Below are 12,831 nucleotides of genomic sequence, written 5' to 3' on the forward strand. Positions count from 1 at the left end.
AAACATTAGATGATATTTAAAAGATGTAATTTGAAGCTTTCATTTTATAAGGAAAAGGGATCGAAAAAAATCCATTTCCACCATTGAAGGCAGGACATGGGTTAGTACTTTGCATCTGACTCATTGGCCAAAAGGATTCATAAATTATAAATTTCCTATAACTAATTTCTTCCCCCTCCCCAATAGTTTACCAGTACGTGGGTTGATGTCATTACATGTCACAACTGTGCCAAAATAAGATTTCAAATAGGCTTCTTAGTTCAGTGGTGTATTAATGGGGTTATGAAAAAAGTGAAAATAAAGGAATATGCATTATAAGATTTACTTTGTGGGCAGGAGGGAATATTTTACATAAACATGTAAAAGAGGTTCAGCAAAGCAGCAGAGATACTGAAAACCAAGCATGTAAGAAAAGAATAGCACCCTGTCTTGCCACAATTAGATGAGGAGGAAGGCAGGAACACTTTAGCTAATTAGCTGTAAACTTGCGGTTGCTTGCATGTCAAAATAAAAAGTAAAATATGACTCATAATTTTTCAGAGTAATACAAGGGCCTGAAGAAAAATTGCCAAGATGGATTTGCCACATCTGACTCGTGCCCGATACCTTCAAAATGGCACTTCCACTGTTTGAATCTATGGAAGAGGCTCAACTAAAATGAGAAGTAATAAAGTCTGACCAGCTGAAGAATGAGAATCAGTAGCACAAGACTTCTGTTCTTCGGGTGATATTCCGTGCTTCCACTGGCAATGGATTTCATACCTTTAACAGTGGACAACTAAATAGAAGTTAGTACACAAAACCAGCATTCTACATACACACTCTTCAATAAATATTCATGTTTGATGAGAAGCCTGATGAGATAGACTTTGGAAAGCAACCTACAGCACATGAAGAATATCATATCTCACCTAACCTGAGGATACTGTGCCGATTGTGTCCATGTTTCTCCAATATGGATCAGCAGTTTCATGACATTTGCATCATAGGACTGAAATGCTTTTCTGCATTGCACATCTGCATGTTAAGAATAACAATCTAATTTGGCTCTATTGAGATAAAGTGTGATGCATACATACACCCAGACACAAAACTATGGGGCTGGAATTGTTGGTCACTGATTTAACACAAAAGAATGGGATTGGGGATCAACACTTTCAGACAGACAGACATACGAATCCCACTTTCCCTCGTGATCAATAAAGTAACAGCCGCACCAACCAAGAATAGTGAAGAAATATAGCAATATAAAACCATAAATAATTAAATAAAAATAAGCAAATCATACCAAGTGGATATAAATCCAGGACCAGCCTATTGGCTCAGGGTGTCTGACACTCCGAGGGAGGAGTTGTAAAGTTTGATGGCCACAGGTAGGAATGACTTCCTATGATGCTCAGTGTTACATCTCCGTGGAATGAGATTTGGGCTGAATATACTCCTGTGCCTAACCAGTACATTATGGAGTGGATGGGAGTCATTGTCCAAGATGGCATGCAACTTGGACAGCATCCTCTTTTCAGACACCACCGTCAGAGAGTCCAGTTCCACCCCCACAACATCACTGGCCTTATGAGTGCGTTTGTTGATTCTGTTGGTGTCTGCTACCCTCAGCCTGCTGTCCCAGCACACAACAGCAACCATGACAGCACTGGCCACCACAGACTCGTAGAACATCCTCAGCATCGTCCGGCAGATGTTAAAGGACCTCAGTCTCCTCGGGAAATAGAGACGGCTCTAACCCTTCTCGTAGACAGCCTCCATGTTCTTTGACCAGTCCGGTTTATTGTCCATTCGTATCCCCAGGTATTTGTAATCTTCCACCATGTCCACACTGACCCCTTGGATGGAAACAGGGATCATCAGTACCTTAGCCCTCTTCAGGTCCACCACCAGTTCCTTAGTCTTTTTCACATTAAGCTGCTGACGCTTCTGCTCAAACCATGTGACAAATTTAAAAAAATGCCATCCATCAAATATGACCAGTCGGCTTTCCAACAAGGTAAATTTTTGAAATCCTATCCTCTGTAATTGGACCATTGCAAACAGCGTTACTGACATATTGAAGACAATGTGATCAAAAGGCAAAACTACACTTCCTTTCACTCAACAACACCCACAAAATGCTGGTGGAACACAGCAGGCCAGGCAGCATCTATAGGGAGAAGCGCTGTTGACATTTCGGGCCGAGACCCTTCGTCAGGACTAACCGAAAGGAAAGATAGTAAGAGATTTGAAAGTAATGGGGGGAGGGGGAAATGCAAAATGATAGGAGAAGACCAGAGGGGTTGGGACGAAGCTAAGAGTTGAAAAGGTAATTGGCGAAAGTGATACAGAGCTGGTGAAGGGAAAGGACCATGGGACAGGAGGTCTCGGGAGATAGAAAGGAGTGGGGGGGGGGGACACCAAAGGGAGATAGAGAACAGGCAAACAACTAAATATGTCAGGGATGGGGTAAGAAGGGGAGAAGGGGCATTAACGGAAGTTAGAGAAGTCGATGTTCATGCCATCAGGTTGGAGGCTACCCAGCCGGTATATAAGGTGTTGATCCTCCAACCTGAGTTTGGATTCATTTTGACAATAGAGGAGGTCATGGATAGATATATCTGAATGGGAATGGGATGTGGAATTAAAATGTGTGGCCACTGGGAGACTTCCTTTCAGTGCTGAGTTCTCCAGCATTATGTGTTTATGTTACTTGCCTTCACTCTACAGTTGCCATGTTCTGGAATTTTGATTCATAGGCCTTTTTGAGATCGTGTTGGTCAGATGTACATGCCAAGGTTAGACTCAATAGGCTGCTTTACTCATCCGCTCACTAGCCAGTGAAGACACAGGAAGAATTTGGTTAGGCTGATTCAACGGTTTCTACATTTTTGCCACCATGATAAATCAAATATACTATCAAAAAAATTTTATGGCAGTGAAATTGTAAAAGTATTGCCTCATTCTGTTAAAATACAAAAATTGTGTTGATGTATTTTTTTTAAATTACATCTGTTAGTTTCAAGCAAATCGATCATATTTAAAAATAATAATTGAATGTAAGTGTTGAATGATGATTTTGAAGACGACCGCAAATTGGTGCAATAATACAAGGTGGCCATTAAACATAATAGTGAGTATACACCAATTTTAGGAATTATATGGAGCCCACATTCAAATATCCAAATTGGATCTGTTGGAAACATTCAGCAAATCAGCCAGCATCAATGGAAATAAAAAGCTTTCTTTTCAGGTCCAGGCTTTGATGAATGTTCTCGATCCTAAAACTTTCACCATCTCTTTCTATGGATACTGCCTAACCGGCTGACAGTTCCCACATTTTCTGATTTCATTTCAGGTTTCCAGCATCTATGGCTTTATATTTTGATTTTCAGCTATATTTCAAGTCTTATGGTCCTTTTGCACTGTGTGAGCAGATTAATATGTGCATAGTCTGAAAAGTCATAGATAAATAGGTGCCAAAATTTACAGACCTGTGGTCTTCTGTTCAATCCAGATAGTATTTTGAAATGAACTTTGTTTGTCCAAACAGCTGTCACCTGTGATGACAAGAATTGTACAGACAAACCAAGGTTACTTAGAGTGGGATGTTCCTGTTCTTCTAAACTATTCAAGGAAAATCTTCTTGAATTCTGATTTACTTAATGTTGTGATTGAAATTGATGGCCAAAGGTGCGTGAAAATATTCTGTATGGTTAGTTAATACAATTCAAAGCTGATCTGCTGGAAGATGTGGTAGGATGAAGCATGGGAGCCAGCTAATGCGTGGAAACGAAACTCTGTACTGTGGGAAACAAGAGAAAAATCTGCAGATGCTGGAAATCACACACACACACACACACACACACAACCCCCCCCCCCCCCCCCCACCCACCAGGTCAGGCAGCATCCAAGGGAAAAAGTACAGTTGACATTTTGGGCAGGATTGTAGAAAAAAAAGCTGAGGAGTAGATGTGAAAGGTGGGTGGAGGGGAGAGTGAACCAAGTGAACCAGTGTAGATTGGGAGACTGCTTCATCGAGCAGCTACACTCTGTCTGCCAGAACAAGCGGGATCTCCCAGTGACCACTCATTTTAATTCCACTTCCCATTCTCATTCTGACACGTCCATCCATGGCCTCCTCCACTGTCATGATGAGGACACACTTTGGTTGGAGGAGCAACACCTTATATTCTGTTTAGGTAACCTCCAACCTGATGGCATGAACACTGATTTCTCAAACTTCCAGTAACGCCTCCAACCCCTGCTCCTCCACTATTTCCCATCCCCTTGTCCCTGTCTCATGTTGTTATCTCCTTGCCCACCTGTCACCTCCCTCTGGTGCTCCCCCTCCCCAGCTTTCTTCTTTCTTTCATGACCTTCTGTCTCTTTCACCAATCAACTTCCCAGCTCTTTGCTTCATCCTGCCCTCTCCAAGTTTCACCTCTCGCCTGGCGTTTCTCTCTCCCCTCCCCCCACCTTCCAAATCTACTCCTCAGCTTTTTTTCCTCCAGTCCTGCTGAAGGGTTTCGGCCCAAAATGTCAACTGTATTTTTTCTTTAGATGTTGCCTAGCCTGTAGAGCTCCTCCAGCATTTAGTATGTGTTGCTCTGTGCTGTGGGCAAAATGAATGTCCATTAGAGGAACAACGTGTGAGTGAACTGAGGTGGGGAGGGGTCTATCAGTCACTTTAGATCCTCTCTTAACTAAAAAATCACCTTGAAGATTAAAAATACAAGATAAAATGAACTAAGCTGCCACAGTTTCCAAACCACAACAAGCTGAGAAATTCCAGAACAAATGATGTAAATGGGCAGAACAACAACATCAAGAATTATTCATTCATTACCACATCAGTTTGTGGGATCTCACTTTGTATTAGTTGAATTCTCCATCTTACCACAATAACTCAAAGTCAAAAGAACTTGATGAGTCCATGAGACATAGGATCAGAATTAGGCCATTCAGCCATTAAATCTGGTCTTCCTTTCCATCATGGTTGATTTTCTATTCCCCCCCCCCCACTCCATTCTGCCTCAACACCCTGATTAATCAAGGACCTATCAAACTCTGCGTTAATTATGCCCAATGACTTGGCCTGCACAGCTGTCCGTGGAAGTGAGTTTCACAGATTCACCACTGTCTGGCAAAAGAAATTTTCCCGCATCTCTATTCTAAATGGATGTCCTTCTAATCCAAGGCTGTGCTTTCTGGTCCTAGACTCCCCCACCAAAGGAAATAGCCTGTCCAATTGGCCTTTCCATTTTCAATGTTTCGATGACATCCCCTCTCATTCTTCTGAACTCCAGCAAGTATAGTCACAGAGTCATCAGACATTCCACATACGCCTAACACTTTCATTCCAGCGATCATTCTCGTGAACATCTCCAGGACACTCTCTGATGCCAGGACATCTTTTCTTAGATAATGGTCGATAATGTTTTGGGCCCCTTAAAATCAGTCCTAAAGTAATTAGATACCACACAATGGGGTTGAATTAAAATTTGGGGTTGCAAAAAAAAAAGACCACAGGTAAAAATTAATACTGGCAACAACGTATGGTGGCAATGGATATTGGCAACCATGCACAGTGACAAGAGCACAGCACATTTACTTTTGTTCAAAGTTCAGCTATTGGAGCAGTGTCATTGGCAGGACCAGCTCCGATTGCCATTACCAACAATTCCATGATAAATTGGGTGTGAGCTTCATTACTCCCACATTCCTGTAGAGTTGTCCGTACCGGCATCAAATGTTGAAAGAACAATGATTAGTTACTGAACAAGGATGGAGCATGAGCTGTGAAATGTGACTTGTGAGCCAGCAGATGGCGCTGTTCCTATACACTTGCAGAACGCTGATTTTGGACTTCTGGTGGTTAAGTATGCAGGTTTGATGTTTCTGCTGTTACTGTGCAAGTAAGTCTTCTGCAGTTTGTAGATGGTGCAAACTGCAATGACACTGAGTCATACCACTTCTGGAAAATTTTCAACTCTGAAATAGGGCAAGTATCAATGGGCTTCAAGCTAATGGGCCATTGACAGTGTACAAGGCATCCATTTTCCTCCAGTTATATGCCTTCTTTAACTTACTGTCACCACTGATATCCCTCACAAATACCATTCTCTGCCACTCAAAATCCTCTCCTCCATGAATTATGTGCTTCACCCCAGACTGGTAATCAATTGCTGTGTTTCCCTTACTATCTCACTTTAAATCCATCTTCAGAAATCACCATTCTCATCTCCACATCTCCAGAATTTCCCAGATACAATACTTGCCTCTCCCACATTGCTTTGTGAATCATCTGAGGCCCTTCAGCTGGCCAGCTAAGTTGTCTTGTGTAACCCTGCTTTAGAGAGAAGTTAAATACGCTAGGGTTAAAGTTGTCATCATATAATTATACACAGTGTGCTAGAAAGTTTGTGAACCTTATAGAATTTTCTCTGTTTCTGCATACACATGACCCAAATTGTGATCAGATCTTCACGCAAGTCCTAAAACTAGATGAAGAGTACTTAAATAACAAAAATATATTACACTTGTTCATTTACATAAGAAGTGATCCAATATTATATGTGTTTGTTGGAAAAAGTATGTGAAACTTTGCCTTCAGTAACTGGGGGTAACCCGCGCGTATAGCAATAACTTCAATCAAACATTTCTGTTAACTTGATCAGACCGGCACATTGGTGTGGAGGAATTGTAGGCCATGATTCCTGACAAAGCTGCTTCAGGTCTGCGATGTTGGTGGGCTTCCTTGAATGAAATGCTTGCTTCAGCTCATTCCACAATATTTCTATAGCATTAAGGTCAGGACTTTGACTCAGCTATTCCAAACCACGAATGTTCTTCTTTTTAAACCAATTTGCTGTGATTTACTCTTGTCTTTTGGATCATTGTCTTGTTGCATAATTCAACATCTATTAAGCTTCGGGTGACGGACTGCTACCCTGACATTCTCCTGTGAAGCTTATTGATACAATTTTGAATTAATTGTTTCTTCATCAATTGCAAGCTCCCCAGGCCCTGAGCAGCAAAGCAACTCCAAACCATGATGCTCCTTCCACCATGCTTCACAGTCGGGATGAGGTTTTGGTGGAGGTGTGCAGTGCCCTTTTTCTTCCAAACATAGCAATGTGCATTTTTGCCAAAAAGTTCAACTTTTGTCTTATCTTTCCACAGAAAATTGTCCCAGAAGCATTGTAGAACAATGGTTGTTTCCAAACTTAAGATGTGCAGCAATGTGTTTTTTGGAGAGCAATGGTTCCTCTGTGGTTTCCTTCCATGAACACCATTCTTGTTCAGAGATTTTCTTGGAGTGGACGCATGAACAGAGACTTTAGCAAGTTCTAGAGATTTCTGCAGGTCTTTTGTTGTTACCCTCAGGTTATTTTTCACCTCCTTCAGCATTACACGTTGTGCTCTTGGTGTGACCTTTGCAGGGCCCCCACTCCTAAGGAGAGTAGCAACAGTGCTGAATTTCCTCAATTTGTAGACCATTTCTATTGACGATTACTCAGGTCTTTGGAAATGCTTTTGTGGCCTTTTCCAGCTTTGTACATGACTACTAATTTTCCTAAGGTAGTCTGGAAGTTATTTTGATTGGGGCATGGAGCACATAAACAGATCTTTCTCAACAGCAGGCTCTGTCAGAAACATAAGTTAGTGTCTTTTTTATAGGGCAGGGCACCTCTCCAACTCAACTCTAATCTCATCTCTTTGATTGGAACACCTGACTCCAAATAGCTTTTGTAGAAGGCATTATCCCAGAGGTTCACATACTTTCCCCCACAAACACATGTTCTCCCCCCCCCCCCCCCACCCCACACAGCATTTGCAGCCTAAGTAGTCCCATCTAATCAAGGATTTCTCAGTACTTAAAGGTAGGGATTAGCTTTACTAGCAACCAATGAACTGAATGTTTTAACATCTGCCATAAACTAAATGTAATTAGAATTATTGAAGATTTTGCACAGGAACAAAGTCAGAATAGAGGCATATAAACAGAAGGAAGAAGACAGCAAACAGAATATTTAAGAGCAACATTAGAAATGCACCTATGCAATACACTTCTACATTCCTCATTATATCGAGACAACCAGAATCCATAATACAATGAAGCTCCAGAGCAGTATTCGAGAAGCAGCACAAGTTACACCCCAGACTGAATTGATGGTGTTACAACTGAAGATGTACTTCAGAACTAGCTAGACTTCTGTAACATTCAATCTAGTGAGGGAACTCTAACAGTGTAGAAAGTTCAGTGTAGAAACACAAGAAAGTCTACAGGTGCTGGAAATCCAAAACACACACAAAATGCTGGAGGAACTCAGCAGGTCAGGCAGCATCTAGGGAAATGAATAGATAGTTCAAGTTTCAGGCCAAGACCCTTCTTTAGGACTGAGAAGGAGGAGGAAGGATGCCAGAATAAAAAGGTGGGAGGAGGGCAGGGAGGGTAGCTGGAAGGCGATAGGTGAACCTAGGTGGTGGGAAAGGTCAAGGGCTGGAAAGGAGGAACCTGATAGGAGAGGACAGTGGACCATAGGAGACAGGGAAGGAGGAGAGGACCGAAGGAGGGAGTGATAGGCAGGTGAAAATAGGTGAAAGGTCACAGTGGGGAATAGAGATAGGGCGGTGGGGAAATCTGTTCACCTGAAGCAGATTCCTCATCCAACACATTATCTACCACAACTTCCGCCAACTCCAAAGGATCTTACCACTAAACACATCTTTACCTGCCCTTTCCACAGGATTCACTCTGACAGTGATTCCCCTGTCCGTTCTCTCTCCCTCCAGCATGCAACCCTGCATGCAGCATAAGTGCTACACCTATCCGTACACCTCCTCCTACAAATCCATTCAAGGCCCCAAGCAGTCCTTCAAGGTGAGGCAAGACTTCGGCTGTGAATCTGCTGGGGTCGTCTATTGTCTGGTGCTTCCAATGCTGCCTCCTATTGGTGAGACCCATCATAAATTCAGGACAGTTTTGTCAAGCACCTCCATGACATCTGCCACAGGTAGAACTTCATGTTGGCCAAACATTTTAATTCTGATTTCCACTCCCGTTCCAATGTGTCAGTCCATGGCCTCCTCTTGTGCCAAGAAAAGGCCCCCACAGGATGGAGGAGAAACACCAAATATTCCTTCTCCATCCTGATAGCATGAATATTTATCTCTTTCCAGTAAGCGAATTCCACCTCCCACCACTCCCCGCTCTGACCTTTTAGCCACTTCTCATCTGCTTATTACTTTGCCCTGAGTCCACTCCTCTTTCCTTTTCTCCTATGGTCTTCTCTCCTCTCCTATCAGATTCCCTCTTCTCCAGCGCAGGACCTTCCAGCTTGCCTCCTTCTCCTACCCCCACCTTTTTATTCAGGGATCTTCCCCCTTCCCTCTCAGTCCTGAAGCAGGGTCTCGGCCTGAAATGTTGACTAACTATTCACTTCCATAGATGCTGCCCCACCTGCTGAGTTCCTCCAGCATTTTGTGTGTGTGTGTTATTGTGGAAAGTTACTCTGGAATTCTGTCCACAAAGAGCAGGATAAATCCAACACAAATAATTAGCTTGCGCAAAGTCAGTGAAGCAATTGAGAAGGTCATTAACCATGCTTTCTTGTGATTTTTTTTCAGTTGCTGATATCATATTTACCATTGATGAGTTTGGGGATTGTTGAATCTTGACCTCACTTCAACCTTGAGTAAAGTGAGATTAGAAACTGCCCTGGGCACCAGGGTAGAATTTGAAGGTTAGAATGTATTCTTCATGTGCTTAGTTTGTTACGTTTCATGTTGAGTGTGGCCAGGAGTATATTGGAATCATCAAATCTAGAAATTAAGAGTATAACTGAAGTTCCAAGTGCAGATCAGATGACACAAGACTATAGTCTGGAACTATTGTAAAGCTAGTCCAAGTTATGGCACCAAAATATAGTTTAAAATTCAACAAGGGTCAAATATGTTACCAAAGTAAAATCAGCAATGGTCATATTGAGATAATAAAGGGTATGATTGGTGTACATGTAAGACTAAAGACATGTTGATGGAAAATGTTGTCAAGTGACAGAAAAAAGAGGAGCTTATTGAAGAGCAGCAAGAGCTAGTCCTTTAGAAAAATAGAACATTGTGCAATGTTGAGACTAAAGAAAGCAATTATTCAAGCCATTATCCTCCCGTATATCACTGGTCACAAGCTTTCAGTTGCCAAAAAATCCCAACTGCCTCCAGTGCAAGCCAATTACAGATCCAATGTGTCATATGGCCCTGGACCCCACAGGTTCTTACCTTGTAGCCAGTCTCCTATGTGGGATCTTGTCAAAGGACTTGACGAAGCCTATGTAGTTTCGATCAATTACACCATCCTCACTGACACACTTAATTACCTCTGAAAAATTCAATCAGGTTAGACCGACATGTTCTCTTCTTATTGAAGCTATGCTAACTACCTTTTAATTCCCAACTCTCCAAGTGAAATACAATCCTGCAAGTGATTTTGGACCTACTGGCTTATCCATGCTGTCCACATTGGACAAAGGAAAGAGAACTACTAGCCACCAGATATCTGGCAGTTCTTCCATGGACAGAGAAGAATTAAAAATTAGTTAGTGCCACACCAACTCTTCCCTTACCTCAAAACAACCTGGGATACATCTCATCAGGGCCTAGAAATTTCTCCACTTTAAACCCACTAAACATTAAAAACTACCTATCAATGATCATTTGTTCAAGTCTCCCTCTGTCCTTCTGCTAAATAAACATGAGATCTTAAATAAAGATTTATCATTCCATCATCCCCACTCTATATAGAGAATGCAATTTTGGTCTCTAATAAGGCCATATTTTTCCACAAATACCCACCTACCTTTAACATACATAAACAGTTTTGGGGTTTTCCTTTTTCTTTCATACTAGTTATATGTTGTGCCACTCTTCACCCTCCAATTTACTTTAAAAAACTCTCAATCACTCATGACAACCAAAGTTCCCAGGGCCTGTTGGTCTTACCTTCCACCTTAACAGAATATCTGACTGAACCTTCATGGTGCCACATTTGAATCGCTCCTACTGGTTCCATATTCACATACCTGCAAGTTGCTGCTTCCGGTCCACTTGCCAGGTCCTGTCTTATACTGAATTTGGTCATCCCTCATTTCAGGACCTTAATTTCTGACTGAATATCATGTGGCCTACTTTATTGCTTCTCAGAGACATTGCACTTCAAAGTAACGATGAGGGTTATAATAAAAATAATAATCACATTTTTGATCAAGAGTAGCAATATTGTCCAACAAGAGACAGTTAACATTATTGACCTTAAAATTAAAGTACCTTATCTTCATCTGATGGGGTCAGACAGGTGATTCTGTGGACACAGGAAAGAAGCATGGATGGTAGTTTGCCTCCCAGGTGCCAGGGTCCAGGATGTTTCTGATCACGTCCAAGATATCCTGAAGTGGGAAGGAGAACAGCCAGAGGTCGTGGCACATATTGGTACAAATAACATAGGCAGGAAAAGATAGGAGGTCCTGAAAGCAGGCAATGGAGAGTTAGGAAGGAAGTTGAGAAGCAGGACCACAAAGGTAGTCATCTTGGATTACTGCCTGTGCTACATAACAGTGAGTACAGGAATAGAATGAGGTGGAGGATAAATGCACGGTTGAGGGATTAGAGCAGGGGGCAGGGATTCAGATTTCTGGATCACTGGGACCTCTTTTGGTGCAGGTGTGACATATACATGTAACACTTACCCAACAGGCTGGTATATGTCTAGGGGAAAAGGAGATCCAGCCACTCAGCAACCCACCTCCCATACACGCAGGTTCTGTGAGAATCGAGTTTTATGCCTCGCGCCCGCCAACAGTATCAAACCCACAACAAATACCGTTATGAAATACACTTTAAAGAGTTTACTAAAATTAAAAGAGTAGTAGGCAATACAATAGATACATATACACACACACAAGGAAAAAAACAAAAGGCGCCAACTTATCAAAGTTCAGTCTGTTTAGTGCACTCGTTGGAGCTCAATCAACGAACCAATCGACCCATCCAGCCGTCGCACCTGGGACCACCCCGGTGGTCTTACGAGCAGTCCAACACACGTCCACCTTCCTCGGCGTCTTCCTCAGCCTCCAAAAACCCACGAAAACCCCTCCCCCAAGTTCCCAGCATCACAAGACACAATAACATTCCCCATTGATTAACGAATGAATACAATTACCATATCAGCCATTCTAAAGTGAAACAACGGCGAGAGAAACACTTATCCGACAAAGAAGCATTCATACTTGTAACAAACCAAAGAGGCCATTTTGAGTAACATACACAGAACATTGTACATACAAAAAGGACGGGTTGCACTTTTATCCAAGGGGGACCAATATCCAGGTGGGGAGGTTTGCTAAGGCTATTGTGGAGAGTTTAAACTGGAATTGTTGGGGGCTGGGAACCAAACTGAAGAGACAGAGGAAGGGGTGGTTGGCTCAAAAACAGAGAAAGATTGGAGACAGTGGGTGATGGGAAATAGGCAGGTGATTGAGAAGGGATGCGCACCAGCCGATGGTTTGAGATGTGTCTATTTTAATGCAATGAGTATTATGAACAAAGTGGATGAGCTTATCAGTACTTGGAACTATGATGTTGTTGCCATTACAGAGTCTTGGATGGCTGAGAGGCAGGAATGGTTACTTTAAGTGCCAGGCTTTAGATGTTTCAGAAAGGACAGGGAGGGAGGCAAAAGAGTGGCACTGTTGATCAGAGATAGTGTCATGGCTGTAGAAAAAGAGGAAGACATGGAGGGATTGTCTACAGAGTCTCTGTCGGTAGAAGTTAGGAACAGGAGGGGGT

This window comes from Hypanus sabinus, chromosome 2 (genome assembly GCF_030144855.1).
Source record: "Hypanus sabinus isolate sHypSab1 chromosome 2, sHypSab1.hap1, whole genome shotgun sequence".
Classification (NCBI taxonomy): domain Eukaryota; kingdom Metazoa; phylum Chordata; class Chondrichthyes; order Myliobatiformes; family Dasyatidae; genus Hypanus; species Hypanus sabinus.